Source organism: Grampus griseus (assembly GCF_964374135.1).
Source record: "Grampus griseus genome assembly, chromosome: 2".
Lineage (NCBI taxonomy): Eukaryota > Metazoa > Chordata > Mammalia > Artiodactyla > Delphinidae > Grampus > Grampus griseus.
Window position 1 is genome coordinate 118,118,383 of NC_139018.1, and position 20,209 is coordinate 118,138,591.

Sequence of the window (20,209 nt, forward strand, 5' to 3'; positions counted from 1 at the left end):
TAAGAGATATTGGTGTGTGGTTTTCTCTTTTGTAGTGTCTTTGGCTTTGGTATCAGGGTACTGCTGGCCTCATAGAATGAGTTTGGAAGTATTCCCTCCTCTTCAATTTTTGGGAAGAGTTTGAAAAGGACTAGTATTAGTTCTTCGTTAAATGTTTGGTAGATTTCAGCAGTGAAGCCATCAGGTACAGGGCTTTTCTTTTGGGAGAATTTTTAAATTACTGATTCAATCTCCATACTAGTTATAGGTCTACTCATATTTTCTATTTCTTTGTGATTCAGTCTTGGTAGGTTTTGTATTTCTAGGAATTTGTCCATTTCAGGTAGGTTATCCAATTTGTTTGCATACAAATGTTCATAGTACTCTTTTATAATCCCTTTTATTTCTGTGGAGTTGGTACTAATGTCCCCACTTCCAATTCTGATTGTAGTAATTTGAGTCTTCTCTCTTTTTTTCTTCATTCATCTAGCTAAATGTTTGTCAGTTTTGTTGATCTTTTTAAAGAAGCAACTTTTGGGTTCATTGATTTTTCTCTGTTCTTTTTCTCTACTTCATTTATCTCTGCTCTAATCTTTATTATTTCCTTCTTTCTGCTAGATTTTGGTTAAGTTTGTTCTTCTTTTCCTAGTTCCTTAAGTGGTAAAGTTAAGTTGTTAATTTGAGATCTTTTCTGTTTTTTAATGTAAGCATTTATAGCTATAAAATTTCCCTGCATTCCATAAGTTTGGGTATGTTTTGCTTTCATTTTCATTCATCCCTAAGGATTTTCTAATTTCCCAGGTGATTTCTTCTTTGATCCGTTGGTTGTTGAAAAGTGTGTTGTTTAATTTCTACAAATTTGTGGATTTTCCAGTTTCACTTTTGTTGTTGGTTTCTAAGTTCATCTTGTTGTGGTCAGAAAAGATATTTTGTATGATATTTATCTTCCTAAGTCTGTTGAGACTTAATTTGTGGCCTAAAATATGGTCTGTCCTGGAAAATGTCCCGTGTACACTTGAGAAGAATGTGTATGTGTATTCTGTTGTTGGGTAGAGCGTTCTGTATTTGTCTGTTAGATCTAGTTGGTTTATTATGTTAAATCCTCTGTTTCCTTACTTCCGTCTGGTCGTTCTGTCCATTATTGAGAGTGGGATATTGAAGTTTCCAGCTATTATTGTAGAATTGTCTATTTCACCTTTCAATTTTGTCGATTTTTGCTTCATATATTTTGATGGTCTGTCAGTAGGTGGGTTAACATTCATAATTGTTACATCTTCTTGCTGTATTGAACCTTTTATTAATATATGATATCCTCTTTTTTAATGAGAGAAAATGAGTATTTTAAAGAACAATGAATCTTTAAGTTAATATACTTCCTCCTTCATTTGCAAAGTTAAATATTTTAAATAGTTCCTCATTGTAAACATATCACTTATAACTTTTATTTTTACAAACATTGACAAATAATTTATTGCTTATATCAGGTACTTCTAAATTCTTATTGGAGAAGCATTCCCTGTTGAAGTTTTAGCTGATAAAGCTATGTATGCACATAAAACAGAAAGAGAAACCTTGTGTTTCTCCCTGTTTAAAAACAAGAATCAAAGTAATTGAAACTGGGTAGTTACCAGCTGTAAAACATAAACTCATTCTTACCATTCTAACATTTACGTCACTTACTGAAATAGTTGTTCCTCCTGTGGGCATAATTGTACAGTAAGAAGTCTGATCCACTCTTAGAATTTTTCAGTTCTGTTTATGACCTGATGATGCTTTATGCAGTGCTCTGCTGGAATTTACTGGCCTATGTCTTGATGCAGTTTTTTGTAGTAAGATGAGTCAGTTTCCAGTATTAAATAATTCCATGGTAACCTACACAGAGAATAGTTTCTGCTTAAATGAATCAGGAAATGGTAAGCCTTTAGTAATAAGGTTAAGTAAGGTATTTGAATGTTTGAGAAGTGAGAGTTAATTAAACAGACTTGACAGAAGACTGTTTTCCTTCACAGCAGCTGTTGTCTCCAAATCCAATAAAAGTGAAGATGCATCAGTTCTTACTATAATATTCTGTGGAGACTTTATTGATTTAGAACTGTCATTTTTCTCTTCTTTAGTATTGGCCTCTGTTTTTTGTTATATATATGCAATGCTTATTTTAATATAACATTCTTACATATGAGGAAATATACAGCTTAATAAAAGCCTGGAAACCAGGCCACTGAGGTTATCATTGATCAGAAATAGTTCTGACCACCAGTGTTGCCTGTATGTATGAACTATAAGGTCACCTTGAGGCGTATTCTTTATCAGCTCAGTCAGGGTTTTTAAAGCCAGAGGAAAATTAGTATTCAATGTTTCTACTGTTTTAAGTCTCACTTGACTTAACTTAGAAGTGCTTTAGGACCTTGGCATACTTTAGTGCCGTTCATATTTACTGGTAGCAATTATTAATTGATGAATTGGGATTTGATGTCATCTGTTCTGTGTTAACCAGTTTATTTTGTTTTTCATATCCTGCTTTGCAAATTGTATGTATTATATAATTGCATTGAGACACCAATTTTATTTTATAAAGCATTCTTTCTTTAATAGGTATAAATGTAAGGTACAGTTATTAGTTTACTTCCCTATAGTCATGAAAGAACCGGGGCAAGTCCAGAATCTCATCTACCCATGGACTAATGCCCAGCATCCATACCAGATATTGATAGTGTTTTAAGTTTCAATTGATATTATTGGTGTGCCAGATGGTATATAACTCTATGCATAATACGTAAGAACTGTAAGATTCCTCTCAAGACTTAACAGAACCATTATTTTTATAATGCATGTGTTTATAGTGTTTTATATATTTTAGTGTGCATTCATATTATTTATATTTACTTTATCCTGAGAACAACCCTAGGAAATAAACATTATTTTTTAGGTAAACTGAGGTTCATCAAGATTGGGTGTTTTGCTTGGACAAAAATTCAGCTCTCTTGACTTCTTATTAATCCTCTGGTACTCTACAGAGAGAGCAATAATTGTAAAATATTTCATGATTGTAGATGTCAAACTACTGTAATACTAATAATCTCTTATTTGTATAGCACTGGTAATTTTTAGAGCACCTTTTATTATATTATTTAACAAAAAAGAAAATTAGGAAAGCAGAGTTTGTGTTATGATACTTGCCACTGTTTCCTTTATTAGACTCATACATTCATTAATTACAAAGAACCTCTATGTGCTAGGTACTGGATTGGTTGCTAAAGTAAAATTGTCTCTGCCCTCAAGGGGATCAGGCCATTAAGGCACTGTTGGACAGCCATAGACAATGTGATATAAGCTGAGTTTCCTGAGGGCACCGAAAAAAGCTTTTGTTTTTTCTATTGAAGAGGTAAAGGTGTGACTGACACTGTCCTTTTTCTTGCCTTGAATGCAGAGGTAATGCCTGCATCTATAGCAAACAGCTTTGAAGCAGCAAATCAACACAATTAATGGAGCAAAAAGATAGAAGGAGCCTTGGTCTTTGATGACCTTCTTGAGCCTCGATACCAACCCTTGACTACCTATCTCTGGACTTCTTATGTGGGAGGAAAAAATTAGTACCCTATTTGTTTAAGTCACACATTAAGTCAGGTTTTCGATTACTTGTAGACAAATTCTCTCCCTCCCTCTCTCCCTCCCTCCCTTCCTCCCTCCCTCCCTCCCACCTTACCTTCTTCCCTCCTCCTTCCTCCCCCCACCCCCACCCTAAATTTTGTAGCTTTCCTTTAATGGACATTTAACATACACACTATGGTACACAGTGGTATAATGAATCCCCATCACCACCTAACTATAATAGTAATTGGCCAACCTTGTGCATTCTCGTACTTTCTCTGTTAATAATTAGAACTTAAGGAATTCTGTAATAGAAGTATGTGAAAATACTGTGGAAGAACAGGCAAGACTGACTAACTTGGCCTGAGGTGGAGATAGAGGCTTATCAGGAAAGACTTCACAGAGGAGGTACCATCAGCAGAAGCCTTAAGGGCAAGTAGAAAATGGAAGAAAGAAGATTGCTAGTGAAATTTATAACATGCATAAAGGGCCTTTAAAAAGTATGATATATTCAAATAACGGGAAATGAATTATCATGGCTAGAATATACAGTTTATCAGAGAAGTGTGTCAGTAGGTGAGTCTAAAAAGATGGTTTGGTGTCAAGTCATAAAAGAACGTGTATACCATACCAAGAAGTCTCAAGCTCATCTTATAGGTACAAGAGACTGTAACTAGGTTTGGAAAAATAACACTGACAATAATATCACCTGTGATTCTGGGGTAGAAGATAGAGAGGGAAGACAGTAAACTGTGCCAATGGTCCAAATGATAGAAAGGCATTTAGTGGTAACTGTAGTGGGGTTGGGCAAGGGGAGGTAACTTTAAGAGGTATTTCAGAGGAAGAATCAACATGATTTACTCCCTGGCTAGGGTGGAGAAGGGAGTCAGAGTCACAATGAGTAGATGAGATGGTGCTATTATTGGAGAAGTAATATAGCAGAAGACAGGTTTAGGTAGGTGCAGAAGATGAGCTTGGTCTTTTAAGTTTGAAGTGCTGGTAGGACATTCAGGTAGATGTATCTGGTGTGCCAAAAGGAAATATAGGACTGGACCTTAGGGGAGTCTCAAACCAGAGAGTCCCATAACTTGTCTTTCCTGCCAGATGTCATATATCACATCGTTCATATGTGTGTGTACATATACACACACACATATGTAAATATATATACACATTTGATCCTCATTATTCATGGATTCCATATTTGTAAATTCACTTACTTGCTAAGATTTAAACTCCCAAATCAGTAATTGTCGTGCTTTCACAATCATTTGCAGACATAGGCAGAGTGGCAAAAAAATTGAGATGCCTGATGTGTACATTCTCAGCTAAGGTTGAGCAAGGTGACATCTTGCCTTCTTATTTCAACTCACGTACTATAAAGAAGCATCTTTTTTGCCATCTCCTTAGTGCCATGTTTTTCACATTTTTATGCTTTTTTGGGGGGTGATTTCACTGTTTAACATGGCCTCCAGATATTGTGCTGAAGTACCGTGTAGTGTGCTTAAGCACAAGAAGGTTGTGATGTGCCTAATGGCGAAAGTAAGTGTGTTAGATAAGCTTTTGTTCAGTTATGAGCTGTGCTGTTGGCTGTGAGTTCGATTTTAATGAATCAACAGTATATATTAAATAAGGTATCTCTTAACAGAAGTACACATTAAAAAAAAACTTACATATTGATAGGCTGATAAAATGTTGTAAGCAGAGGCTTGCAGGAACCTAACCCTGTGTTTCCCATTTCCTAGAAGCAATGGAAGCACAGTATTCACCAATTCAGTGTTCACAGAAACTTTATAGAACCTAACTACCACACATAGCAAGAATCGACTGTGTGTGTATAAAATCTACTCTTTTATGAATAATCCTTACACTTGTACAGTACAGACACTAGTCCCAATATATGCTTGAGATTATGGTCCCAAGAAATATATATCTCTCTTTTCTTGTTGAAAAAATAAATCCATATCAGACAAAAACAGTTTGCTCTTGCAGATGGATGACTCCATATTCCCTAAGCCAATGGTCTTTTCACAAAACAGAATATTAAAGAAATATAGGTGACATTGACTGACAGCATCTTAAATGATCATTTACAGCACACTTGAGCATAACATGTTCATCACCATCATATTGGTAGGCTGCCAGTTTCTTTTATAGCTTGATGTTTTTCTCTTTAGCAGACTTGCAACATTTTCAGTGTCTATTCTCTTAGAAAAATTTATTTTACAGTGATGTTCACGTGTGAGGGGATTTCATGATCCAAGACTAGTGTTTGTGCATTCATATCTGTCAATTTGCTTAAATACAACAGCTCAAAAGGTTTTTTTTAACCTGTTATTCATGAATGTTAGTTCATATCAGTAGGGTTGTTTTAAAATGGCAGGTATGATGTGAGAGTGAGAATCATCCATCTCTTCTGTCATAACATCAGTGTTATGTTGAAAATTAACATTCAGCTTTGTATCTCTCTTTTTACTGTCTGCAAACCTGAAAGCAGGGAATTGGCATTTACAGTCAAGGACAAGAAGACATACAACTCCATGCAAATGATTTTTAAGCTCCAAAGTGCTTCTGTGCTTATTTACATATATCTGTTTTCTGATCACCTTTCCTCTTGATATAGAAGATGTGCCTAGGGTTGTTATTACCTTATACAGCTATATTGTCAAGTATATAAAATAACAATGATACAATGATACAGACATCCACTTAGAGATGCTTCAGTTTGGGGTGGCTGATTTAATTGTTTTATTTATTCCTCTAACGTGATCCTCTTCTGACTATTGTGTGGTTTTCTAGTTAATATATTAGGGTGAGTCTTCTCTGTTTTTACTGCAAGCAGTAGATTTTGTGTCATGAAGTATAGTTCAGGGATAACAGCATTTTTTTCCTCTTCTTATTCATGGTAGATAACCTTAATCTTCACTCTTCATATGGGAATACCTCATACATCTGTTCTTCTGTACTATGACTAGTGTATTTAAGTTTCAGGATTGATATTCTTTAATTCTGCATTCAGAAAGCAAAATATTTACAGTTGAATTCCTCTGTGAATTGGCATTAAGCTTACTATATTTTCATTTTCGCCTGCTGATTTGGAGCAACCTAATGTTCTAATATTAAAGATTATTTAATGAGATTGACTAGCCCTTGAACTAACTGAAAGAGAGAGTCTGTGTTACCTTATTCCAATTTCAGTAAACTATTGTGCCATATAGAGATATGTTATAATTTCAGGATTTTATGTAAAGTTCTTCAGTACATGCTAATTAAATGAGAGTATCTCCTCAAACTTATAAAAATGCAAGAGATTAACTAAAAGATGAAAACATCTTTCTAAACTAATATCTCTTTAATTGAAGTAGAGGGTAGTGTGTAAATGGCAACTACATCATACAGTTTCAGAGGAAACTGTTTAAAAATCTTTGGTGATTTATTGGTTGTGTCTCTAAATTTTTTTATATGGATGGCTACATTCGTGTGTTTATATCTGCTGTTTACTATCCCTCCAGTCTTGTCTTACACGTCTCCTCTAAATGTGTCCATTTCCATCTCTGTTTTACTCACTCAAATACTTTAATTTCCTTTCTTCAACAATCTGAACTATTACTCCTCGTATCCCTAGATCAAGACTTTTTTCCAAAGAAACAATGAAATCCATCTAGTTGCCCTTCTCACTGGCTTGATATGTATAAATTATTTGCTGCTTGTTGTTAGTTTTCTTAGTTTCAGTTCCGTTTAACAAATACCTCCTGAGTGCTTGTTGTGATAATGCGTGAGCTTGGTGGGGTAGGGAAGTATACTCTGGAAGCTTCCCAGAGAAGATGATCTTGGACCTGAATCTTGAAGAACAAGTAAGAATTTCCTATTCATGGAAGAAGTGTAAGTTTATATCAACAAAGAGAACAGCGTGAAGCTTGACAAATAGTTCAGTATGGCCGTAGTGTGATGAAGTGGGAGATAGGAAATGAAGCTGAAGAGATAGGCATGAGCCATGAGGACTTTATATGTCATACTTGGGCATTTATTTTTTGGGTGAACTTGGACTTTATTCTGTGGATAATAGATAGCTATTGAAGGGTTTGACATACGGTGTGGCAAGATTTTCATTTTAGAGTGATCATTTTGGCAGGAGTATGGTAAATGATTTTGAGGTAGGGTAAGAGTAGAGGTGGGTAGACCAGTTAGATTACTGATTTAGTCATACTGAGAGATAATGCCCTGGATTTGGATACTATTAATAGGGATGAATTGAGGACATAGACATGGAAAGTGTTTAGAGTAGAAATGAATCAGACATTTAAAGTGATTGGTGAAATGTGAGATTACCGTTGGACTTTGATTTGAGTGTCTAAGTGGCTGTTAATAACTATAGCAGGGGATTTAAAGAAGGAATAGATATTAGGAAAAGTTTTTAATGTATTTTACTATGGTACTTTCAGGTGGAAGCATACAGAAGACAACAAGATATAGGAGTCTGATGCTCAGGTGAAAGGTCAGGATTAGAAGTATTCATGTGAGGGTCCTCTCAGTCCTGTTGGGAGTACAGAGAATATGGGTAGAGTATGAAGTGGGCAGAAAGCTGAGCCCTGAGGGGAAATGAAAAAGGAACCCAAGAAGGAAACTGAGAAGGAAAAAAACTCTGTGTCTTTGCCTAGTTTCCCTTGAAAGGAGGACAACTTTATCCTTTTTGTATCCTCGGTAACACCTTGAATAATATAGTATAGATACTCAGTAAATGTTTGCTAGTTATTTTGTTTAGCTGGAAAGCATCTCATTTACTTTGAGATTTTATTTAATATTTTACCCAATTCCATGACTTGACAAGAAATATTTTAAAATTCATATCATTTCATGAGCACCTACTATGTACCTAGGCACTGTGTTAAATACTTTATGCATATTATCAGATTTTATCCTTAAAATAATCCTATAACGGTAGGTTTTATTATTTCCATTTTGTTTTGAAGAACCTGAGGATAAGAAAGATTAAATGACTTGATCAGCTTTTTCACATGTCCAAATTTCATTTTCTTAACCATCAATGATGATCTATTATGTGTTTAGACCAAACGACCATTTGAAGGTCAGTTCTGTTTCCATTGTGATAATTACTCTGACCCAAAGGCACTGACTTATACTAAATTTTGCACTGTCAGTCTTATGTGGATTAGCATGGTAGTTGGACACCTCTCTGTTCCTGAGTGCAGTAAGGCTTTACCTAATTCTTTTTAACTTTCTGGGGGACTATTTTTTCATTTTTCTATTAGCAGTTTGCATTAGATGACTGCTAAATTGCTTACGGTTCTAAAATCCTATAAATCCATTATTTTGAAAAACTCAAAAACAGAGGTTGCTTAGCATCTGCTAACAGGTTTTAGAGATCTATAGGATAATGACTGTGTTTCATGACTCAGCTAAAATTATATGCAAAATTTGATGCACGTATGTGCATTTTTCTGGGCATCAATTCATAGTTTTCATCAGATTCTCATAGTTGTGTATACCTCACCACTCACCCTTCACTCAAAAGATTAAGTATAGCTCTAGAAGTATTTTTGCATACTGTAATAAACTACAGTGCTTTGTGCAATCCTTTTCTGAGTAGTTTAAGTCATCTTTAACAAAGCATTGTTATTCATTGAAAGTAATTTTTGAGGTAAGGATACTTTTTGTCTATTTAGACCTGTAGTATTTTCTAAAGTAAAACACCTCTTGGTTATTTTATCTCTTAAAAACAAGTCCATTAAATAGAGTGAGTATTGGCTTATGGTAAGTACTGTCTTATAGTAAATTTTATTTTATTTTATTTTTAACATCTTTATTGGAGTATAATTGCTTTACAATGGTGTGTTAGTTTCTGCTTTATAACAAAGTGAATCAGCTATATATATATATATACATATATCCCCATATCTCTTCCGTCTTGCGTCTCCCTCCCACCCTCCCTATCCCACCCCTGTAGGTGGTCACAAAGCACGGAGCTGATCTCCCTGTGCTATGTGGCTGCTTCCCACTAGCTATCTATTTTACATTTGGTAGTATATATATGTCCATGCCACTCTCTCACTTCGTTATGGTAAATTTTAAAATGCTCAGTTTTAAAGTGTGAGTCAAATGACCTTCACTAATAAACATTCCCCACTTTGCTCTTCCTGTAGGAAAAGAATATTTGAGGTCCATTCCTCAGGAAAGAAAAGGAAGCAATGACATAATGCCTAGAGTTGGTGCCAGTTAAACTGGGTTTGTACTTTTTCTTTTCTTAATGTAACACATTTATTCTAATCTTGAATCTCTTTTTTTTTTTCAATCTCCTGCCTTATTCCAACAGCAGAACTTATAATTTTGAACTTTGCCTTAGTATGGAAGAGACAAAGATGAATAAGATAGGCCCCTTTCTAGGTATTTGTGATGTCTGTTAATATGAACAACAGAATCATAAAAAGCTAGATAAAAGTCACATTTTCAGATAAGAAGCTTGAGAGGTCTGGTAAATTGCTCAAGGTAAAAAAGCTATTAGATAGTCAGTCAAGGATTCAAACTCAGATTTGTTGACTCCAAACCCCATTTACCTTCCATTTTGTCACACTGCTCCTCATTTTATTTAGGTTTAGTTGTACAATTGCTTATAACTGAAGTTGAGGACCAGGACCCCATATATTTAATTTAATAAATATTTTTGATAAAGTAAAAGGAGAGGAAACAGTCTCTATTCTCCTAAAGCTTAGAAGATTAGAGAAGGAAACTAATATTTGTAGAGCACTTAGTATGTGCCAGACACTGTCATAGGGTCTTAACATGAGCTAGATCACTTAATTCACAACAGCCAGGTGACATACTTGGTATTATCCCTGTTTTAAAGAAACAGGAAGAGACTGAAGCTCAGAGAAATAAATTGCCCAAAATCACATAGCTAGTAAGTAACAAAAGCAGAATTAAAACTCTGTACTGTGAAAGGTTAGGTAGGATTTACATCATACCTATTGACTTAAAATTGAATATCACACAAACCAACTGAATAGCTGGACAGTTTGATCTAAGCTCCTTTTGCTATTAGTGACATTTGTAAACATTTTTAATTGGACTATTAATAGTTAAGTCATCTTCACCAGAGTAATATTCACATTTTCTTAATAAGCTTTTCATTGTAATCTGTTTGTAAAGATAATTGTTTAAGCTGTGATGAAGAGAGAGTTTAAATTCACAGAATAGTGAACAACATCACATGATAGAAAGGATGTTGAGGTAGGAGTCAGGTCTGAGTCCTTCCTACTCCCAACTTTCCTACTGACTTTTGTGATCTGCCAGTCTCTTAGCCTGCTTTTGGACTCATTTTGTGAGATGAGAAGGTTGAGTTAATGGTTCCCTAAGTCTCTTAGAACTATGAAATTATCCCAAGAGTAAGTAGATTTTTTAATGTGATTCATACGTAAATATCAAAGACTTTTTAGAGATGAGAAGTCTTTAGAGATCACCTAACTGAATCCTCCTATATGATAGATGAAGAAACTGAGACCCTTACATTTGTATGACACTTTAAACGTCCAAAGCTCTTTCACATACATTAATCTCATACAAGCTTCACCACAATCTTGTGGATTAAATATCATCATCATCATTGTACAGATGAGCAATTGAATTGGTCTAGGGTCACATAGCTGAGCCTAAACTAAATGACTGACTGTCAACCTAAAGTTTGCCATGTTTCCTTGCTTTAGTGGGATTAATTACATCTTTGTGATGAAGTCCTGTTGTGGGAGAAAGTGAGAATTCAATGATTTATGAAACAAATCCAAGCAGGAAAAAGAAACATTCCCTAGTATAAAAGTAGTAATGACTACAGCAGTATAAATAGCAGAAACAAAGAGGGAAGGAGGGGGGCAAAAACTAGGGTCTACAAGTTGATTTAATATTTGTTTTCATTTATTCCTGGATTAGGAGTAGGTATAATTGACTTTTAGTATTTTTGTGTTTATCAATAGTGTACTATTTGAATTGTTTTATCCTCAACAAAGTATTGATAATTCATAGAGAAACCATACTTCGTAATAAAGTACTTGTAAATTGTAGATGAGCTAAGGAGAACTTAAGACAGTTAATTCAAAAGGATATAAGACAAACGAACAAATTCGTGTAGGAAGCTAAATTTTACACGAAATTATTTAATTATTTCATTGCCTTTAGTGATGTGAACTGAATTTTCTTTCCTATTTCCACTCTGTAGCTGTGGAAACATTAACTGTCCCCATGCCAGTGATCCTGCTGTGCAGAACAACAAATTGCTTTACCTTGGTAGCTTTCTGTAAATAATATGTATTTTTTTAATTGGAAAGAAAATTATCTTAAAACTAGAATATGGATGTTAGCAGTTATTCTTTTACAGTCTTGACCCCCAATTTTCCTTCCTTTAAAAGGAGGTGATTTTCTAGATTACATGATGTGATGGTGCTTTCTCTGTGGAAATGAAAATTCGGTCATTAATAAAATTTCTATTTTTATTCTATATTAAAGTTTTTTATAAACTATATTCTATAGAACTAATAAATGGAAGGAGGATCTTCCATATGTTTCTAATCAAATAAAACAATAAAGGATGGAATAGGTACACAACAAAATTGAAAGTAACAGTGTAAGATTTCTTAACTTCTTAACAGTGTAAGATTTCTTAACTTCTCTTAAGTTAGAGAAGAAGAATGTTTTTCCTAAAGTCTTTCTTCCTTAAGAGAATTTTAAAGATTCTTTTGCCCTGTTGGCTGACGTTTCTTCCACATGCCCTTCCCTACAGAGCCCCGCCTCGCAACCAGCTCCCATTCTAATGTCATCAGATCCATGGTATCCAGGGAAATGGCATTTGAGGAAAACTTGAATAGACTGGTCTTTAGTTCTGTTTTGAATCTGGCCTCAAAACATGCGCAAGAGTTTTTTCAACCACTGCTTTTAAAGCTCTTTAAAGGAAAAAATGAAAAGGCCACTTCACAGTAGTTGATATTTAGGTTTTGTTTTGAGATAACTCAAGAGCTAGTCTCCTGGAAACTTTAAACACCTGACATAAACAGTTTTTTTTACTGAATTGTACCTATTATAATATGACTGTCTTGCTTACCCAGACTACAGTGAGTTTTAAGGACTACAGTTAGCTTTTCATTGGCCAGCTGTGATTTAGTGGTCATAATAAAGTTATGACATTGAGCTGAGGACTTTGATTTTTTTTTTTTTCTGTGATTTTTGAGTTTCCCTTGTTTGGCTTTAGGGTTAAAGAGCCAGGCTTCCAGGATGGTGCCTCATTCATTTTAAAAGATTCCCTCAGTATACCAGTAGTTCAGAAGACATGGGTTCAATACATTAAGCCTTTTAATTTTTTATAAAACTACTTCTATAAAGAAATTGTTGAAACACTTTTTTTTTCAGTCTTGTTTACAAATTTGGTAGCACTAAATAAAATGTTCTGCCAGGAGATTGATTCAGTATTAATATATCACTAGATTTGCTTTTTTGTATGGGGTTTAGTTTCTGTACCAGGGTACTTTCTAAGAATGAGATAAGTTCTTAATAGATGTATGGAAATTTGAGGAACTGTCAGATCCTTTTCAATGTCATCTTCAGTAAATCTAAGGATGGCAGTGAGGGAAACACAGAGATGTTGGTTTGTGTGTGGGGGTGTATGTATGTGTGTTTGCATGTGTGGTCTCAACACTGAGGAAGTGCGATAAACTTAGATTTGCAGCTTCCTTCTTAAAGGTTAACATGACAGTGGAGTTATAAGGAAATACTGATTAGTTTTCCTTTTCCAAATGTATTGCTATTTAACAGTTATATGTAGCTCAGGACTTATTTTATATCTTAGTATGTATTTTAAAGAATTAAATGAATTGATTCATATTTTTTAAAAAAGAAATGTAGGGCTTCTCTGGTGGCGCAGTGGTTGAGAGTCCGCCTGCCGATACAGGGGACACGAGTTCGTGCCCCGGTCTGGGAGGATCCCACATGCCGCAGAGTGGCTGGGCCTGTGAGCCATGGTCACTGAGCCTGCGCGTCTGGAGCCTGTGCTCCGCAACGGGAGAGGCCACAACAGTGAGAGGCCCGCGTACCGCAAAAAAAAAAAAAAAAGAAAAGAAAAGAAATGTAGGTAATAAAGGAGAGTAACAATCAGTTGGCCTACATTTGTATTATCAGTTCATCTGTAGTTGCCTGGTTATTTGGATTTATCAGAGAAAAATAGTATCAAGCAAGTATAGTTAATGGAATATTTGTTGGCATATATATATGCCACTTTTATTTTTCTTATTTCTCAAAGTGAGAATATTGGATAATTTTTATAAGTATTCAGAAATTATTCTGTTGGATGTAATTGAGAGTGTTGTTGAAATAGATACTCATTTTTTCTCCAGTCTTATTTCTTTTATGAAACCCCATCTCCAAAAAAAAAAAAAAATTAAACCAAAGGCTATTTGGGATTGCAACCAGGGTTTTCTATGAACACTGAATTTGAAATTAAAATTGTATGAATTCCCTTGCTGGCTTTGCTCATTCTTATATAGGAACAGAACATTTCAATATAAGACTTGGTAGTCTGAGATGTTGCTAGTCTCCTGGTCTTCTACAGGAGATATGAAGGATTGTAAGAGATTTGGAGAACTGCAGATTTTCCATACAGGTTTAAAAAAAAAAGTACTTTATTCTATTGAGTGAAACCATTTAAAGTGGCTTACTGTCTCTTTTCCAGTAATGCCAATACCACATGTCTTATAAAATTAAAAATAGCAGATGTCATTTTTCTAGCATGAATACTGGTTCACAGACTTTTTAAAAGCAAAATATAGAGAAGGTCTGATGTGATAAAGAGAATAGAAATCTTGTATAGCCCATATAGTCTGAGTCATCTACTCAAAGCTAGTAACTAAGGTCAGACATTAAGAGCCCATAAAAAGATCACAGAAAACCAATAGCAGAGAATATTGAAAGCCAGACCATACTGTCTGAAGCAAGATTATAGAATCCGCTTGAGTGCATAGAAATATTTTGTGTTCCTTATTAATTATGAGATAATACAAATTTAACAGAAGCATGGAATAGGAAGCTTTACAGATCATTTAATTATTTCCTTTCATTTTACAAAAAGAAACCAAGGGTTAGGGGGTAAATTACTTACTCAGTACCAACTAGGTAGTGACAGTAGTAGGAGTAGAATACAGCTCACCCTTGAATAACAGAGGGGTTGATCCAGGTGTCATTTATAGTCAGCCCTCTGCATCTCCATTTCGTCCACATCCACGGATTCAACCAACCATGGACCATGTAGTACTGAAAAATATTGAGTATTGAATTTAGTATTAAAAAATATCTGCATGTAAGTGGACCCATGCCGTTCAAACTAACGTTCAAGGTTCAACTCTTATCTATCAAATAATTGAAGATGGGACTTAAAAGCTGTGATGGGAAATGATGGTTTTTATTATTGTTGTTTTAAATTTCTACATACAGTAAAATTTACTTTTTTATTAGTTCTGTGAGCTTTAACACATGTACAGATCCATGTAAACTACTGCTACAAACAGGATACAGGTAGATCCATCATCCCAGAAAACTTCAAACTGTCCCTTTTTGTTCAAAACCTCTACCTACATTTAAGCCCTAGCAACTACTGATCACCTTAGTTTTGCCTATTCCAGAATGTTGTATAAATGGAACTGTTCACTGTGAGCTCTTTTGTGTGTGGCTTCTTTCTCTCAGCTTAATATTTTTGAGATTCATCCATGTTGTGCGTATAGTGGTTTATTCTTTTTTAAATTTATGAGTAGTATTCCATTGTACAACTACATAACCATTTGTTTAGCCATTCACCTGTTAATGAACATTTGAGTTGTTTCCAGGTTTTAGCTATTATGAATAAAGCTGTTGTGATCGTTTTTTTAAAGAGAAAAGGAAAAAATTTTATTCATACATATTATACGGACCCCAATAGTGAGCTCCTAAAGTATTCACAAAGGTGATTCACTTCATACTTTGAAATAATTATAGATTCACAGGAAGTTGCAAAGATAGTATCGTACAGAGATGTCCCCTGTACCATTCACCCAGTTTCTCCTATTAGTTGCATCTTATATAACTATAGAATAATAATACCAAAATCAAGAAATTGATATTGATATAAAGTGAATAATAGTTCTTTGGCATTTTATCACATGTGTACATTCATGTAACCAAGACGGCAATCTCACCAGAAAGATTTCCCTCCTTCTGTCCCTTTATAGTCACACACACACACACACACACACCCACCCTTCACTCCTGGACACCACTAATCTGTCACCCATCTCTATAATTTTGTCATTTCAAGAATGTCATAAAAATGGAATGATATAGTATGTATATAAACTTTGAGATTGGCTATTTTCATTTAGCATAATGCCCTTGAGATCCACCCAAATTGTGGTGTGTTCATTCCTTTTTATTGCTGATTTAGTATATTTCATGGTATAGATGTACCACAATTTGTTTAACAATTCACCTGTTTTAGGACATTTTAGTTGTTTCCAGTTTGGGTCTGTTGCTAATGAAGGTATTATTGATATGTTAACAAATAATAAGTCTGCCATTTAATTTTTTGTTTTCTGTTTGTTTCCTCTTTTTCATTTCTGTTTTCCTTTTCCTGCTTTCCTGTGGGTTACTTAAATACTTTTTAGAATTCCATGTTGATTTACTATAGTGTTTTAAAATGTATTTCTTTGTATAACTTTTTCATCATTGCTCTAGATATTACATTGTATATTTATAGCAGATCACAGTCTCCTGTACCACAGTACCACTGGCACTGCTACATTTTACTACTTCAAGCAAAGTGTAGAACGCTTACCTTCCATTAGTTCCTTTATCCTCCCTCATTTAATTAATATTTTTATGTGTAGATGTATTATTTATAGGTGTATATTATATGCATGCATACATGTATTTTATATGTACTTGTTTTAAATATTTCCTTTACATACATTGTGAACCATATCAGACAGTGTTATAATTTTTGCTTAAACAGTCAGGCATAATTTGGAAGACAAGAGGAGAAGAACTCTTACTGTATGTATCCATATTTTTACTCTTTTTGGCCTTCCTCCTGATGTTCCAAGATTCCGTCTTTTTTCACTCCCTTTCTATTTAGAGAACTTCCTTTATCCATTCTTTTAGGGCAAGTCTACTAGCAAAAAATTCTCTTAGCTTTCCTTTATCTAAGAATATGTTGATTTTCTCTTCATTCCTTAAGGATATTTTTCTAGAGGAAAAATTCTGGCTTGACAGTTCTTTTTCTTTCAGCACCTGAAAGAGATTGTGCCAGTTCCTTCTGACCCCTATAGCTTTTTATGAGAAATCCACTGATAGTCAAATTGGTTTTCCCCTGTAGGTAAAGGATCATTTTTCTCTTGCTGCTTTTAAGATTTTTTCATTGTCTTTAGTTTTCAGAAATTTGACTATATGTGGTGTGGATTTCTATGGATTTATGCTGTTTGAGATTTGTTCAGCTTCTTGAATCTATAGGTTTATGTCTTTTGCCAAATTTGGGAAACTTTTTTCAACCATATTTTTTCCAATATTTTTTCAGCCCTACCCTTTTTCTCCTCTACTTCCAAGACTCTGATGACATTAATGTTGGATCTTTTGTTATAATTTCGCAGCTCCCTGAAGCTCTGTTCATTTGTATTCAGTCTATGTCTTTTGTTATTTAGATTGGGTAACTTCTGTTGTTTTATCTTTTAGTTCACTGATTCTTTCTTCTGTCCCCTCCATTCTCCTGTTTAGCCCATCCTTTGGCTTTTTAATTTCAGTTCTGTAATTTTATTCTTTGTATCTTCTATTTCTTTGCTAAGACCTTCTGTTTCTTAGACTTTCTATTTTTCATTTGTTTCCAGTGTGTTGTCTCCCTTAAAAATTCTCATTGAAACTTTTTATTGTGGCTGCTTTAAAATCCTTGTGAGATAATTCTTAAATCTTTGTCATCTTGGTATTGGCATCCATTGTTTGTCTTTTCTCATTTATGTTGAGGTTTTCCTGATTTGGGGTATGATTAGTGGTTTTCAGTTAAAACCTGAACATTTTGGGTATTATGTCATGAGACTTTATATTTTATATCAATTTAGCAGGCCTCTTTTGATACTTCCCTGCCAGGGTGAAAGGGTGCTGCCTCATTATTGCCACCTAGAAGTATAAGTTCAGAGTCCCACTTACCCTCCATTGACATCTGGGGAGGAGATGGCTGTACTTCTGGGCAGGGGTGGAAGTTCCAGCTCCCCACTCTAATGACACCAACCCTGCTGGGTAAATACCTAGGAGTGGAATTGTTGGGTTATATGGTAAGTTTTGTTCAACTTTCAAAGAAGGTGTCAAACTTTTTTAAAGTGGTGGTAAAATTTTACATACCTACCAGCAATGTGTGAACATTTTAGATGTTCTAAATTAATGTTATCCTATAGAACTTTCTGCAATAATGAAAATGTTCTATATCAGCACCGTCTAATACTGTAACCACTAGCCACATGTGGCTGTTGAGCAGGTGAAATATGGCTAGTACATCTGAGGAAGTGAATTTTTTATTTTATTCAGTTTATCAATTTAAATTTAAATGGCTACATGTGGCTAGTGGCTGCTGTATTAGAAGGTGAATCAATGCAGCTCTACAGCCTCACCAGTATTTAGGCACCACAGCTGTACGTCCTCACCGATATTTAGAATTGTCAGTCTTTCTAAATTTAGCCATTTAATGAGTGTGAAATGGTATCTTGTGGTTTTAATCATTTAATGTAATTATTGGCCACTTAATTTTTATAATGATTTTTTTGAAATGCAATTATTTTTGTTTGTTGACTTTTTAAAAAAATTATTTATTTATTTATTTAGACTGTGCTGGGTCTTAGTTGCGGCATGCAGGATCTTTAGTTGCAGCATGTGGGTTTCTTAGTTGTGGCATGTGGACTCTTAGTTGTGGCATGCATGCAGGATCTAGTTCCCTGACCAAGGATGGAACCCAGGCCCCCTGGGTTCCTGGGTTCCTTGGGAGCATGGAGTCTTACCCACTGGACCACCAGGAAAGTCCCTATAATGATGTTTTTAAGACAGCAGAAGTTTTTAATTTGATAAAGTATGGTTTATCAGGTGACTGTTTCTATATTTCTTTTTTTTTTTATGGTTCATGCTTTTGAATCTTTGTCTATCCTAAAGTCATAAAAACTTTTCCCTGTTTTCTTCTTGAAGCTTTATAGTTTTACATTCTACTCTTAGGTTTATGATGTATTTTCATTTAGTATTTTTACATATACAAAATCCTGTCATATAAAAGCAAAATTCATTTTTATTCCATATGAATATCCAGTTGTTTCAGCAACACTTGTTGAAAATATTTTCTTTCTGCATTGAGTTACCATGGCACTTTTAAAAATTAATTGACCAAGTATTTTATAGTCTATTTTTGGATTCTCCATTCAGTTTCAGTTTTCTATATGTTATCATTAGGCTATTACCAAACTATATGGATTGCTGTAAGTTAATGTTAACTCCAGAAATCAGGTATTGTAAGTATTCCTACTTTGTTCTTCATTTTCAAAATTATTTTAATTATTCTGTTCATTTGGATATTCATATACATTTTAGAATCAGCTTGTACATTTCTACAAAAAAAACCTGGGATTTTGATTTAGATTGAATTGAATGTGTAGATGAATTTGCGAAGAATTGCCATATTAACAATTTTGAATCTTCCAATTCATGACTATGTTATATATTTTTATTTATTTCAGTTTTCTGTAATTTGTCTTAGCTTTGTTTTGTAGCTTTCATTTTATAGGTCTTACACATATTTTGTTAGGGATAAACTCAGGTATTTAATTTTGTTTAATGCTATTATAATGGCATTTAAAAATTTTTAAATTTCTAGTTGTTTGATATAGAAATACAATGGATATATGTATATTGAACACAAGTTCTACAGTCTTGCTGAAATCCCTATATAGTTTGTATACGCCTTAGAATTTCCTATGCAAATAATTTTGTCTCCTGTAAATAAAGACATTTTAACTTCTTCCTTTCCCATCTTTATGCTTTTCATTTCTTTTTTGTGCCTCCATATAGCTATGATCTCCAGTATAATGTTGAACAGAACATTTATTATTTATTATTATGTCAGTATTTTACAGATGCCCTTTATCAAATGGTAGTTCTTTTCCATTCTGAGTTTTCTGAAGTTTCTATTTTGAATATGTGTTGAAATTTATTAAATATTTTTTCTCTATTGAGAGGATTATATTGTTTTTCTCCTCTATTCTGTTAATATAGTTAATAACATTGATTTTTAAAAATGTAAAATCAACCTTGTATTTCTTCTCATATATTGCTGAATTTGATTTTGCTATTTTGTTGAAGATTTTTGAAAGTATGTTTATGAGAGGTATTGGTGTGTAGTTTTCTCATAATGTCTTTTTCTGGTTTTGGAATCAATCTAATGCTGGCCCTATAAAATCAGTTGAGAAATGTGTCCTCCTCTACTTTCTGGGAGAATTTATGTAGGATTTGTATTACTTCTGTCTTTATATGTTAGATAGGATTTACAATGAAGCATTGGGGACTGGAGTTTACTTTGTGGGAATATTTTAAATTACAAATT

At 34.1% G+C, this 20,209-nt stretch overlaps 1 protein-coding gene across 1 annotated transcript in view; it reads left to right on the forward strand.

Moving 5' to 3' along the window:
- The first annotated feature begins 9,752 nt into the window (after positions 1-9,752).
- The window catches only part of PEAK1 (pseudopodium enriched atypical kinase 1), a 162,245-nt gene continuing 151,788 nt past the window's right edge, over positions 9,753-20,209 (forward strand). The window contains exon 1 of the mRNA XM_082647227.1: positions 9,753-9,810. The gene's annotated coding sequence lies outside the window, so the exon portion shown is untranslated. The remainder of the gene's footprint in view (positions 9,811-20,209) is intronic.